This window comes from Panulirus ornatus, chromosome 37 (genome assembly GCF_036320965.1).
Source record: "Panulirus ornatus isolate Po-2019 chromosome 37, ASM3632096v1, whole genome shotgun sequence".
Classification (NCBI taxonomy): domain Eukaryota; kingdom Metazoa; phylum Arthropoda; class Malacostraca; order Decapoda; family Palinuridae; genus Panulirus; species Panulirus ornatus.
In genome coordinates this window covers 13,673,236-13,688,578 of record NC_092260.1, presented here as the reverse complement: position 1 = coordinate 13,688,578, position 15,343 = coordinate 13,673,236, and positions in this window count along the sequence as shown.

Genomic DNA, 15,343 nt, shown 5'->3' with positions numbered 1-15,343 from the left:
AAGGCCAGAACGTCATAGCCAAAAGAAACTTTCTCTTCAGTACGACTATATCCAAATGATACAGCCTTGTAATAAATCTCACGTTGTAGAATATATATATATATATATATATATATATATATATATATATATATATATATATATATACATATATATATATATATATATTTGGTCGTCATTTCAACACGTAAAATTCGTTTTCTGTGCTCTATATTTCGAGACCCCGTCGCGTCGCCCCGCTCACCACCACAATGAACCTCAGGCAAAGGTCAAGGTTTTGCCGTTGATGCATTGGTCCTCGTTCCCCCGTACGTTACAGCGCACCATGGGGGAAAGTTTGAGCTCAGAGTTTTAAGTAGGGTGAGGCTCAGTGTGCTCCCACCCACCACTGCTCACCAGCCGAGGTAAAATAGGCGTAATGTTAATAAAGTCGATGAAGATGGTGGGGCAGCCTGGTAGACATGTTAAATGCTAGTGGATAAATGATTATGAATATGAATATTTCCTTCCTTCATTTTATCTTTCACACACGCTTGCCATCTCCCGCGTGAGTGAGGTAGCGTCAAGAACAGATGACAGAGCCTTAGAGGGAAAATTCCTTACTTGGCTCCATGCTCTGTCCCTTCTCTTGGAAAGTAATACAGAAAGGGAGGATTTCCAGCGACCTGCTCCCACCCCTCTTAGTCGCCTTTTACGACACGCAGGGGATACCTGGGTCAGTCTTCTTTCTCCTATATCCCCAGGGATATATATATATATATATATATATATATATATATATATATATATATATATATATATATATATGAAGTCTGTTGGGGATGAGAGAGCTTGGGAAGTGAGTCAGTTGTTGTTCGCTGATGATACAGCGCTGGTGGCGGATTCATGTGAGAAACTGCAGAAGCTGGTGACGGAGTTTGGTAAAGTGTGTGGAGGAAGAAAGTTAAGAGTAAATGTCAATAAGAGCAAGGTTATTAGGTACAGTAGGGTTGAGGGTCAAGTCAATTGGGAGGTGAGTTTGAATGGTGAAAAACTGGAGGAAGTGAAGTGTTTTAGATATCTGGGAGTGGATCTGTCAGCGGATGGAACCATGGAAGCGGAAGTGGATCATAGGGTGGGGGAGGGGGCGAAAATTTTGGGAGCCTTGAAAAATGTGTGGAAGTCGAGAACATTATCCCGGAAAGCAAAAATGGGTATGTTTGAAGGAATAGTGGTTCCAACAATGTTGTATGGTTGCGAGGCGTGGGCTATGGATAGAGTTGTGCGCAGGAGGATGGATGTGCTGGAAATGAGATGTTTGAGGACAATGTGTGGTGTGAGGTGGTTTGATCGAGTAAGTAACGTAAGGGTAAGAGAGATGTGTGGAAATAAAAAGAGCGTGGTTGAGAGAGCAGAAGAGGGTGTTTTGAAATGGTTTGGGCACATGGAGAGAATGAGTGAGGAAAGATTGACCAAGAGGATATATGTGTCGGAGGTGGAGGGAACGAGGAGAAGAGGGAGACCAAATTGGAGGTGGAAAGATGGAGTGAAAAGGATTTTGTGTGATCGGGGCCTGAACATGCAGGAGGGTGAAAGGAGGGCAAGGAATAGAGTGAATTGGAGCGATGTGGTATACAGGGGTTGACGTGCTGTCAGTGGATTGAATCAAGGCATGTGAAGCGTCTGGGGTAAACCATGGAAAGCTGTGTAGGTATGTATATTTGCGTGTGTGGACGTGTGTATGTACATGTGTATGGGGGGGGTTGGGCCATTTCTTTCGTCTGTTTCCTTGCGCTACCTCGCAAATGCGGGAGACAGCGACAAAGTATAAAAAAAAAAAAAAAAAATATATATATATATATATATATATATATATATATATATATATATATATATATATATATATATATATATATATATATATATATATATATATTGGAAAGGATCACAATTTTGCGCGTGATCAAGATATTCCTATGAGTCCACGGGGAAAATGATGCAAGTTAAGTTCCCAAGTGCACTTTCGTGTAATAATCACATCATCAGGGGAGACACAAGAGAGAAATATAAGTCAGTTGATATACATCGAATAGACGAAGATAGGACGCCATTTGGTAAACATGCAATTGTCCAAGACATACAACGAGCGTTCATAAACTTATCATTTTACAAATTTTATTGCTGAAAAAATTTGTAAAATGATAAGTTTACGAACGCTCGTTGAAACGATGTCTTGGACAATCGCATGTTTACCAAATGGCGTCCTATCATCGTCTCTTCGATGTATATCAACTGACATACTTCTCTCTTGTGTCTCCTCTGATGATGTGATTATTACACGAAAGTGCACTTGGGAACTTATCGTGTTTCATTTTCCCCCTGGACTCATAGGAATATATATATATATATATATATATATATATATATATATATATATATATATATATATATATATATATATATATATATATAGATATATATATATATATATCCCTGGGGATAGGGGAGAAAGAATACTTCCCACGTATTCCCAGCGTGTCGTAGAAGGCGACTAAAAGGGAAGGGAGCGGGGGGCTGGAAATCCTCCACCTCTTATTTTTTTTTTAATTTTCCAAAAGAAGGAACAGAGAAGGGGGCCAGGTGAGGATATTCCCTCGGAGGCCCAGTCCTCTGTTCTTAACGCTACCTTGCTAACGCGGAAAATGGCGAATAGTTTAAAAAAAAAATATATATATATATATATATATATATATATATATATATATATATATATATATATATATATATATATATATATATATATCTTCCTACTGTTTATCGTATGTGATACCAACATCCTCCCAAACCTAACCCACCCACGCACTGTGTTACTTTCACAACAAAACACACTCGTTCCGACTGACGCATTGCACCAGGTGTTTGCTCACAAGTGTTTCATTGGTGATGCAGGTAAGCAGCATTGAAAAGTCTTGGCATATAAATCCGTCCATCGATATCCCCTCACATCAGTGTACACATGAGCTAAGACGTCCAAATGACCCGTATCATACATTCCTTTTATATCGGTACGTGGTAGTTATGTATGGTTAACGAACATGGTACGATCATCAGACTCAATGACCATACAGCAGTAGGTGACCATGAAGCCCAACATGATACAGACAATACTTCCCCTCAGGTAATAGTATTATTCAAGTGGAAATTGTTTGCTTTTCTCAAATGCTCACGACCTGTTCTGCCACAAGAGGCTTAATATTTGGATCGTCCTGAGGTTCATGTCGTGTTCATCTTCCATTTTCATCCGCCTTGTTCAGATGTTCACAGGACAAGTGAACGGTATAAAAATCCTCTCAGTCATAAGTCCGAAAACCTTATCCGCAGCAAACAAGGCGGGGCAACTGTAGCCTCATCTAAAACGATGGTGGGATGGATCTTGCAAACCTTCAAAACAAAATTGAAAGAAAACCCAGTGATGACGCTTTTCACCCGCTAATACCCTCACAAAGAGAGTAATGCCGTGTACTAACATCGTCATCCTACGAAGGGGCCGAAATCGCAGAGCTAGGAACCGTTCTGAAAATCCTTCACGGTCGTATTGATACGCTCGAGGAGCTGAGAGCTGTTGGGAAGACTGAAATCAGTGAGGCTGTGCACTGGCATGTAGGCGGGAGGGGTATGCCATCATGCACACCTGGAATATCATAGAAGGCAAAATCCCAAACCTACACTCAAAACTACTCTCTTACAAGCAAGACAGGCATGGAAGACTGTGTCATACTTTCACTATAACAAAAGGTACGATAAGCACAAAAGGAGAAAATAATTTGAACATTCGGAGCCTGAGGGCATTAGTAATATAATAGGGTACACGGTGAATGTAACAGACCAGCCGGGGTGAGGTCGATACACGGTCCTACGGGGCGCAGTTTCCAACAGCCTGGTCGACCAACGTCCTAGCTCGGCAGCTCGTACCCAGCCCGAGCTGTGGGGGTAGAAGACCTCCGGAATCTACACAAAGTAATCTCTAGGTAAACCAGCTACAAACTATAGTCATAACACTTCTTTAGCGAGGAATACGGTAAACTCCAGACACAACGCTGCTACAGAACAGCTGGGAAATCAAAACTTTTGGCAATACCTATAGGAATTTCGCTCAAATTTTTCAGTCAAGTCTTCACAGCGTCGGTGAACGTCGGAATATAAATAGATCACCTCGGCAGTGCGCGCTCGCGAAACTAGATTACGACGATTCTAGAGCGTAGCGAAAACTCTACTTACCATTGTTAAGCATTTCCAGCCTCCCCGAAGCTCGCCTGCTTCTCCAAATGCATATGAGAACGTGAGAGTGAATCCCACACAGATGGAGTTAAATTGATCAGCAACCCGAGACCCGTCATTCTTAAGACTCAATACATCCCAAAGTATCGCCAGGAATACATATCATCCAACACTGGTATATATACGTGTGTATATATATGTATGTATGTATAGATATATAGATAGATGAGTTTGGGATGTAGATAGATGAAGATAGATATGACAGAAAAAGAGACACGTGTTTAGATAGGCAGACTTATAAGAGTATTTGGTTGAAGATAGTACGAGGGATGATAGAAAGATAAGTATCTATTTGTCTATCAGTCTAGCTGTATCTTCTTTTTTCATGTCCATTCATTTATTCATCTGACTATGATTTCAATTTTTGATATACACGTATATATATATATATATATATATATATATATATATATATATATATATATATATATATATATATATATATATATATATAATGAGCATTATCAAGTCTGGTCAAATCATATCATTAAACCATACCTTAAAATTTAGAGAAGGTCTGCCAGAGGCTCTGCTAATTATGACTCAGGATATAACCCAGTGAAACGGCAGGAGATTTGTCTCCTCCCCGGCGCTCATTATCGAAGACGTTAGGGATAAAGGCAGAGGCTTAAGAGGCTGCAGCCGTCGACCTGACTAATGGCCTGGAGGTGCAGTTGAAAATTGAGACACGAAATGTACGGGAAACTGCGAGGAGCAGAGCCGAGAAGGGCTGATTCCTACAAGTGGCTGACCGTCTCTTGAGTTGCTTCAAGGAGAAGCTTTCGGAGGGATACAGCTGTACCTGATGTCCGGGGGATGTTGGTGTAGGATGACGACTGTAGCTGATGGAACATCCATGCTCACTTATATTCTAGATATCTCCAAGCTTTTATCTTTTAAAAACGTCAACCATTTTTTATGACAATCTGTACATCAATAAGGATTGGGTGTAAGACATGGAGACTTGTCATAGGTAAATGTAACCTTATCCATAGCTAGTCTGCATATGTCATTTCTCTTCGTTACGTCTGCAGCTTATAAGAGACGTGAGAGATACCATATCATTTGCTTTCTAGAAAGCCTGACATTTACAGACCAATTCGCAAAACGCCTGTACAGATGTGAAGAACTGATGTACTGTCCGGATAAACAACCTAACAACAAAAATCTTATAAGACAGCATCTTAAAGATGTCTCACCGTCATATTGCTCTGTGTCTGCCATTTTACCGGGATCGTTTTGAGTCGGAACTGAAGTGGAGATAACAATGATAATAATGATAATGCTATTCTGCCGCTGGCGTGCCTGGGTCTGTACCGCAATCATTGGTAGTATGATCTTGCCTCCCCGTGCGTATGTCTTGGTATAACACACTAGTTGTGTTCGTTAATACATTGACTTTGTTCGCGTCTTTAAGCGGCAGTTTGATCAGACTGTCAAACTGTTCATCTATCTCTTCAGAGGTGAGCCACAAAGGGATATATGGCGAGGGCTGGGGTGTATGTACAGACATATCTATTTGTTAATATGAAAAAAGCTCCCTATCCACAACCAGGGTCTACATGCCCTGGTTCAGTCCACTGGCAGCACGTCGACCCTAGTATACCACATCATTCCAGTTCCTTCTATCCCGTGCACGCCTTTTACCCTCCTGGATGTTCATGCAAAAAAAAAAAAATTTTCTTTCCATCCTTCCCTCTCCAGTGTGATCTCTCCGTTCTCCCTGTTCCCTCCACTTCTGACACATATATATCCTCTTTATAAACATATCCTCTTTACATGTCCAAACCATTTCAGCACACCTTCAACCTTCTCAACCACACTCCTTTTATTAACACACATCTCTTAACCTTCATTACTTACTCCATCAAACTACCTCACACCACATATTGTCCTCAAACATTTAATTTCCAACACATCCACCCTCCTCCGCACAACCTTATCAATAGCTAATGCCTTGCATGCATATGATACTGTTGGAACTACTATCAATTCAAACATAACTATTTTGCCCTCAAATGACAACGATCTCTCTCTCCACATATTCTTTAGCTCTCCCAGAACTTTTGCCCCCTCACTCACCCTGCTTACTTCCGCTTCCATGGTTCTGTTCGCCGCCATGTCCACTCCCAGATATCTCAAACAATTCACTTCCTCTAATTTTTTCTCCTTACAAACGCACACCCAATTAACTTGTCCCTCAATCCCGCTGAACCTAACAACCTTGTTTTTATTCATATATACACTCAACTTCCTCCTTTCACACTCTTCCAAACTCATTCACCAACTTCTGCAGTTTCTCAACTCGAATCCGCCATGGGGTAAACCATGGAAAGTTCTGTGGGGCCTGGATGTGGAAAGGGAGCTGTGGTTTCGGTGCATTATTACATGACAGCTAGAGACTGAATGTGAACGAATGTGGCCTTTGTCGTCTTTTCCTAGCGCTACCTCGTGCACATGCGGGGGGAGGGGGTTGTTATTTCATGTGTAGCGGGGTGGCAATGGGAATGAATAAAGGCAGACAGTATGAATTATGTACTTGTGTATATATGTATATGTCTGTGTGTGTATATACATGTATACGTTGAGATGTGTAGGTATGTATATTTGCATGTGTGGACGTGTATGTATATACATGTGTATGTGGGTGGGTTGGGCCATTCTTTCATCTGTTTCCTAGCGCTACCTCGCTAACGCGGGAGACAGCGACAAAGCATAATAGATAATAAATAACGAACAAAGTGCTCATGAACGCGTACCTTAGTAGAGCAGACAAACCTCCAACAGCCAGGATCGAACCCGGGATCCCTGTGATATATATATATATATATATATATATATATATATATATATATATATATATATATATATATATATATATATATATATATATATATATAGAGAGAGAGAGAGAGAGAGAGAGAGAGAGAGTTAACGCATCCGTACCGCGAGACTAAACGTCCATTCAGCTCGGAGTTAAACACAACAGGCAGACACGATAGGTTGCACGGCCAGCTCTCCCTGCGACCCACTTCTGATTGAATGTAGTGGTCACCAGTCCAATTACATTTTACATATGCATGGTGTCGGATTCATTGGTCATCCACCGCTGGATGATCAGAGTCCGCACAAAATAATTTACGTTGTATCGTTGGATTTCATTGCCATTGGCTATTATGACGTCATTCAGCTGGAAGAGTGCACATATCAAATCTACGAATGGAAATACTTTTGCACAATCATTTTTTTTTTGTTTCGAACTCACTGGTGTTTTCGATATCTTTTTTTATTTAAAGTTTGTTTCATGTTCTAAGCTGTGAGAATCAGACCTAAACACGTGCCAGTAATAAATATGGAGACCTTAAAACTATCAAACCCATCAATATATACTCCAAGTCTTCATTATTACAATGTAAGGGTTAGATTCTAGAATACAACCGTGATATTCTTGGGCATGCCAGGACGACCCTTGAACCCGAAGATTCGACCTCCAACGCAAAGATTTGACCCTTGAACACGAATAATCGACCCTTAAACATAAAGATATAACAATTAAAGACGCAGATTCGACCCTTGAACTCAATAATTCGACCCTGAACACAAAGATTTGACCTTGAACAAGAAGATTTGATCCTTGAACACGTAGATTCGACCCTTGAACTCGAAGATTCCACCCTTGAATACGAATACACGCCCTTCGAGTACATCGACTTTACCTTTAGGTACGGAGGTGCGACCCTTGGGTATGACAGCCTGTCCTTTGCCCTGACCCGTGAAGGAGGAGTCAAAGGTAAGGCCACATCAAGCTCAAGGCTCGTTCCGTCGTGCTCAACGGTCGCAGCCTCAGGCTCAAGGGTTGTAACATCAAGCTCAAGATAAAGTCTATCTTTCCATTACTCATTTTTCTGTCTCGGCGAATTGCGCCTCGACAGATGAACCTCAAACTCATCTAAGATTAATGGTTTCTTCCTTCCCCCGAGTGCGCTCCCTCCTCACTGAGGCTTCGTTCTCTCGAGAGAACTTCCTCCCCAGTGAGGCTTCGTTCTCTCGAGAGCATTCCCTCCGTACTGAGGCTTCGTTTTCTCGAGAGAACTTCCTCCCCAGTGAGGCTTCGTCCTCTCGAGAGCACTTCCTCCCCACTGGAGGCTTCGTTATTTGGAGCGCTCTGCCTTCCCTACCGCTTCAGTCTCCTGTTTCCACCACAATTTCGAATAAAACAAGTGTTATCCTCGTCATGAACCATGAGGTCTGATGTTACCTGTCCTTCCTATGTACTCCCACGGGTTTCCTATAACTATAGGTTTGATAAGGTTGGAAGGTGGGTGGGAGGGCGATGTCAGGTGAAGTTGATTAGTTCGTTCAAACCCAACACTTGGCCGAGACTATAAGATGGCGTCAGGCATGAACTCTCCCGCAACCCCGATGGACTTGTGCAATTAAGACTGATATACTTTTTTTTTTCTTATTTTCGCTCCTCCAAACTTGTATCAATCTCGATATTTACAAAAACTCTCTTCGTACGTGGAAAGTTTCTAAGTCTAGTAATGAAACAAAGGATACAGAATAGTCGAGAAAATACTTTTTTTGGATCTATCGCTGTCGACCAAACAGCAACTTAAGAACTGATCATATACTATTGCTGTCGCCGAAACATACTTCCTGAATAATAACGAACTTATTCGAACTTCGTATAATTTCTTACGAAGCATAAAAATTGATAACCTCATCAAAGACTTAGATGCAATTATCTATTCTATCTATCTATCTTCCTGATATCCGTGAGATGTATCACCGCTCGTGAGGACCATACGTATGTACACGATATTTTTCACGGAATCCATTGGTGAAAACTCCCTCCCTCTCTCTCTGCCGGGCAAACTCCGTTATGGATATTTTCAGGCGGTGTTTCTATTTGCCTTAATGACCATTGATGACAAAATAGAATCTATGTGTGACATGCAATTAAATCATGATTCATCGACAGCGACACAACAAATTAAATTAGCGCCGTCGCTTTGGTCCTCACTGTCCCAGCGTGTCTCCCTGCCCTCACGCACGTGAGACGACTCGTAACACAAGCGTAGAGCAACACGAACTTCGAATAAAGTAATACCTGTCATATCTATCTATCTATCTATCTATCTATCTATCTATATATGATCCGAAAAGTGTAATAACACACTGGTAAATATAACAGGAACGTGTTTTCCAATGTTGGACGTTCCTTTTATAACGCGGGAAATGGCACATATACATACATGTACATATACATACCTATACATTTCAACGTATACATACATATACATACACAGACATATACATCCATACACTTGTACATATTCATACTTGCTGCCTTCATCCATTCGCATCGCTACCCCGCCACACATGAAATGGCACCCGCATATCCTCGCGCGCGCACGAGGTAGCGCTAGGAAAAGACAATAAAGGCCACATTCGTTCACACTCAGTCTCTGGCTGTCATGTGTAATGCACCGAAACCACAGCTCCTTTTCCACATCCAGGCCCCACAAAACTTTCCGTGGTTTACCCCAGACACTTCACATACCCTGGTTCAATCCACTGACAGCACGTCGACCCCGGTATACCACATCGTTCCAATTCACTCTATTCCTTGCACGCCTTTCACCCTCCTGTATGTTCAGGCCCCGATCGCTCAAAATACTTTTCACTCCATCCTTCCTCTTCCACTTTAGTCTCTCACTTCTACTCGTTCCCTCCACCTCTGATACATATATCCTCTTTGTCAATCTTTCCTTACTCATTCTCTCCATATGACCAAACCATTTCAATACACCCTCTTCTGCTCTCTCAACCACACTCATGTTTATTACCACACATCTCTCTTACCCTTTCATTACTTATTCGATCAAACCACCTCACACCACATACTGCCCTCAAACATTTCATTTCCAACATATCCACCCTCCTCAGCCAACCCAAACTATCGCTCACGCCTCGCAACCATGACATTGATGGAACCACTATTCCTTCAAACATACCCATTTTTTGCTCTCCGAGATAACGTTCTCGCCTTCCACACAAAAGTACACATGTACATAACATATAAATCTATGCATACATATACATAAACACATATATACACATGTGCTTATTCATACATGCTCGACTTCATCCATTCTCGGCGCCACCTCGCCCCGCATGAAACAGCATCGCCACCCCCTGCATCATCGAGGTAGTTCGTCTCCTCTCCTGTTCTCCTCAGGTATGGCACAGGTGACAGGGTATGGACGAAGTCGACTTCCTACTACATTATATTCATACAAGGTCTTCTTTCTCTGTGTCTCATCCTCAGTACTTTACAATTACTGTGGTAGAAATTCATCCGTCATATATCAGACTAACTTTGGAGTCTTTCAAAATTGTTGAGAAACAGTGTCGTTTCCACAATCCTACTCCTCTTTGAGTCTGCTTTTATTACTGCTTTTTTTTTACATCCTCGTCTACTACATAGCCAAACTCTAGTGTTACATGAACACTTTCTTCAGTTGACTTTATCATACATGATAAACTCAATTTCCATGCTACCATGTGTGAGGATACGATCTAGTAATGATGATATACCAGTCCCACTTATCTTACTGTTCTGTGACATGCTGGTACAGGAAATTTTCCTATGAGCGCACTAAATCGCTCCCGTCTGTCTCTTTATGACTAAAATCCCTCACTCTCAGTCCTCTACTATCTGTGGGAGGTGAGCGTTTCACTGCCTGATGTAGCATTCTTATGGTTCAGTCGCTGATATTATTGTACATGTGTTACATTCATTTAGATTCTTTAAGTTCTCACATATCATTTTATTATATCCCTATGCCTATTACTCCTACGGTCACTTTCCCATTAACATAACGTTTAAATGGACCATCTCCCAGGATTTCCTGAAACCTGGGGCCGTCTCTTATCAAGAGAGCCAATCCTCCTCCTCTTTTGTTTTCTCTCTCCATCCTTCGTGTCATACATTCCTCTGGGCAAAGCAACAGAGATCTCATCAGTGTGGTAAGTTCTGTCTTCACAGCTCTAACAATATCAGGTGCATCATCATTTATCCTATACTCGTTCCTTGAATTCCAGCCCCTTACCATCTACTACCACTCCATTTGATTATGTACACGTTACTTTTGGTCAGTCAATTGCATCCCAACATCCAAAAATCCTTGCAATACATGGAGGGGCTGTTCTGTCGTCTTGCCTTATTTGATGTCTCCCTGATTTGCTTTCTGACTGTATTGTTTTCTGCTTTTCCTCTCTCTCTCTCTCTCTCTCTCTCTCTCTCTCTCTCTCTCTCTCTCTCTCTCTCTCTCTCTCTCTCAGAAGATATTTCAAAATAATGATTTTATGGGAAGTGTTTCTATAATTCGTAAAGCATCGTGTTGTGCGAGACTACATTCCCAAGCAACTCGCTAGTCGAAAAGGGGAAGACAAATTTTTCCACGTGAAAACTCGTGAGCGTCGTCATTTTGTTTTCTTGCAAGACACAAAAGAGGAATCTATATTTACACGGTAATGATAGACCAACCTCGTCCCGTCCAGACGTAATTGCCTGTCGACGCGATGAGCAGCGGGTGAGGAGATGATATATATGATCTGGTAATGATTACCTAGTTTTAAGAGCAACGAGTGCCCGGGTCAGAGATCACAGATTAAATTCTCATTTATGTTATCCTTTGACTGCGGCGGGAGCTCGAGTTATTTCATAATGCGTGTCGGGAAAACTATGAGGCTCTTTCGGGGAAGGTTTTAATTATATGGCTATTTAACGTAAAATATTATCCCGTCAGAGTCAAAGTATTAATGACAAGCGCGGAAATTAAACCTGGAATGTGGGGAGAAAAAAGAAAAAAAAAATCAGTTGCTCTAAAAAGACATCCACGTGCACCAGCCTGGAAACTCACACGCACCACAGGTGCTAAGTTGTAAGTGTCTTCCGGTATGTTATGTAACGTTTCTGGCTGAGCCTTCCAGGAGCACGCTGACCACACATTACGGTCATCAGTAATGGACTGAATATCATAGCTTTCAAGGCAATGTTGCTCATGCGGTTTAATTTCTCAGTTGCGGATCATGGCTTTCAAAGTGGGTCATCTGATATTTTCCTCCTCCTTCCCTGCCAGTCTGTCCGGGACTGCGTGGTAAGTGGGAGTGTTGCCGCGTCTTATCTCACTGATCGACCGTGGGTCTCAGGTTATATTCTCATCATCGCCCGTGTTGGCTCGGTGATGAGGCAGTAAGTCAGCTCCAATACCAAACAAAAGCGGATCAAGTTTAGATGTCGATACCAAGATGCTTCCCAAAGGACCTTCGCTGAGGTAGGATGGAGAAAGCAATCACAACGATACTAAATCCTATGTCATGAGGTGGGGCTTCGTCTTCGTATTGCTGAGCTGCTGGCAAAATTATTAATTCAAGCTTAACAGTACCTAAAACAATAGCTAGTTTCTCCTCACGAGCTCCTGTGCAAAGAGTTCATCGCCAGAGAAGTCTTTTGAAATCCAAAGTAATCTCTCGAAGCAACAGTATTTACTAAGATATACGTCGTATCATATACTGAAGAAGCAAAGACATGATATCTCAGTATCTTTATCGTATTACTCAGATCTAAGTTATCTCTATGCTAAAGGTTTAAAACTAAACCAATTAGAATGCAACGCAAAAATAACAACTCGATTAGTCCCAGGAAGAGACGTCAATCTTGAGTTACTGACATGTGCTCAGGGACAAAGAATATGTGAACGATATCAGCAAAGGTTACTGGTTCACAGGAGACACAAGGCGGCGTGTAGAGGGCAGAGCTAGTGTCATCTGGCTGACCTGAGGTTTTGCCTCCTGTAGTGGCGTGTGCTGGCCACTAAGGAAGGTAGAACAAATAAGGAATGAATAGCATTTTTACTACCGTGATACACATTGTGAATCTATCGATCATTCAGAAACACTTGTTCAGCCTCGTTAGATGAACACGTGTTCGTATGTAGATATACACAGATATAATGGAATCAAAGCAGGATAAACCTTGGATCACAGACATCACCTACGTTCTTTTGCTTTATGATTATCGATATCTACGATTAGATTTATTCTCCTCATACCAGTGTATCAAAACATACTGGCAAAATGTGTTAGTCCGCATTTCCTACTTCATGGTAACCGACATGGCACAGGCAAAATAACAAATGAGAAAAAGAATTGAGTATAAGAAAATGAATGAGATTTAAGAGCTCCTTCTATGTTTGTAGTCTTAAAGGTAGAAAGGTTGATAGAAGAGGGAAATCCGAAAGATGCACGAGAATTACACTCTTTCTATGTTCGAGGAAAGGAGGAGGAGGAGGAAGAGGAGGAGGTATCACAATGACTAATACACGGTGTGTGTGACCATCACACAGAAACTATGGGATGCATCAGTCACTCGCTTGCCTTTATGATTGGGACACAGACAGGTCATGAGAACAGCGGGCGAAACAATACTGGTTGTACAGAGGAGGAAGCAACATTACACTGGACGGAAAGAGATGCTTAAAGACCTGGTGATTTGGGCGTTTATATTTGTAACAGGTTGAAGCTCTGCGTGACTTTCGAAACGGCACTGAATGACTATATATCATGATAGCATCCAATCAACTTTTAGCTACAAGACAAAACCACGCGCTGTTATTATACCTGATTTGCAAACACGCAGTTTATACTTTTCAATTTCAGTTTTCATATTATTCCCATACTCCTTTGTGTGCACTATTCCCCGTCAATGGTGCTCTATTGTGTTAAAAAAACGATTAACGTTCGATGTTTTTTTTAACACGCTTTGGACAATCACTGGATTTCCCTCTCGCCTCACCGCCACTTGTAAGCTGTAACTGGCTTCCGTGACTAACCGTCAGAGATCCCCATGAGGGAATATTAAAGCAGATTAATTGGGCATTAGCAAACAGGGGATGATTAGATTAATCCGAGTGCAACTGGTTGAAGATGGCTTCCGGGAGCGGGCCGCTCCTGACTGATGGAAAAATGAGTCTATGGAGGGTTTGGATGATGAATGACGATTGTCGGTGTAATTGGGTTATATGGACCGTGGAAAAGCATTTGTGTGGGGGGGGGAGCCCATTATCAACAGCAATGATGAGAAACTGACAGTTAATGGCAGAGAGGAAAGGTATCTACACCTGTGTGAGATCTGTCCTAAAAGTATTCAGGCAAGTAGGTGGTGTGACGACATTGATTTATAACATGTTAAGCCTCCTACGTTTGACGGCGCAACACCTGTCGGTTCTGCGCGCTAGTGGGAAAGCCTTCTCCAGCACGTTCCAGAAGCACGTTGGTCCTTACCCTGCTGTCCCGCACAGATAATGGTTGATTCTGATTATCGCATTAGCCCAGCTATACATTCCTGTTGTTGTACACTTCACTTGTGTGAAGCAGACACTGGTAAGCATTATAGCTGGAGTGGAGTGGAGTGGTTAACGTTGCTGACTATGAATCACGCAAGAGTCAACTCAGGTTCAAACCCTGGGGATCTCAGCTAACCTAACCTAACCTAACCTAACCTTACCCACCCTTTCGGGCTAAAGCTGAGGTGTGTGTGTGTGTGTGTGTGTGTGTGTGTGTGTGTGCAGGGCATATGAAGCGGTCAGGGAAAAAGGAGGCTATAGTTTCGGTGCATCATGTATGGCAGCTAGAGAATAAGCGTGAGCCAATGAGGCCATTCTGCGTCTTGTTCCTGGCGCTACTTCCCTAAACCAGAAACAGCAAACAAGTACGAAGGTAAATAGATATCCATCTCACTTACAATATAAAGCGATACAGAAAAAGAAAAAAAAATGACAATGATTGTCAAATCAACAGTAATTTCAGGGAGGAAAAGGGTAGAAAGTGTAATTGATTGTAAAATTGACTCTAACTCACGAGGGAAAGGTATTAAAGCTGAATGAATGAGTGGGTGGTTGTATCAGTCATGACTTAAAGGAAGTGACGTTCTGCTGCGATGTGCTTCAGCGTGAAG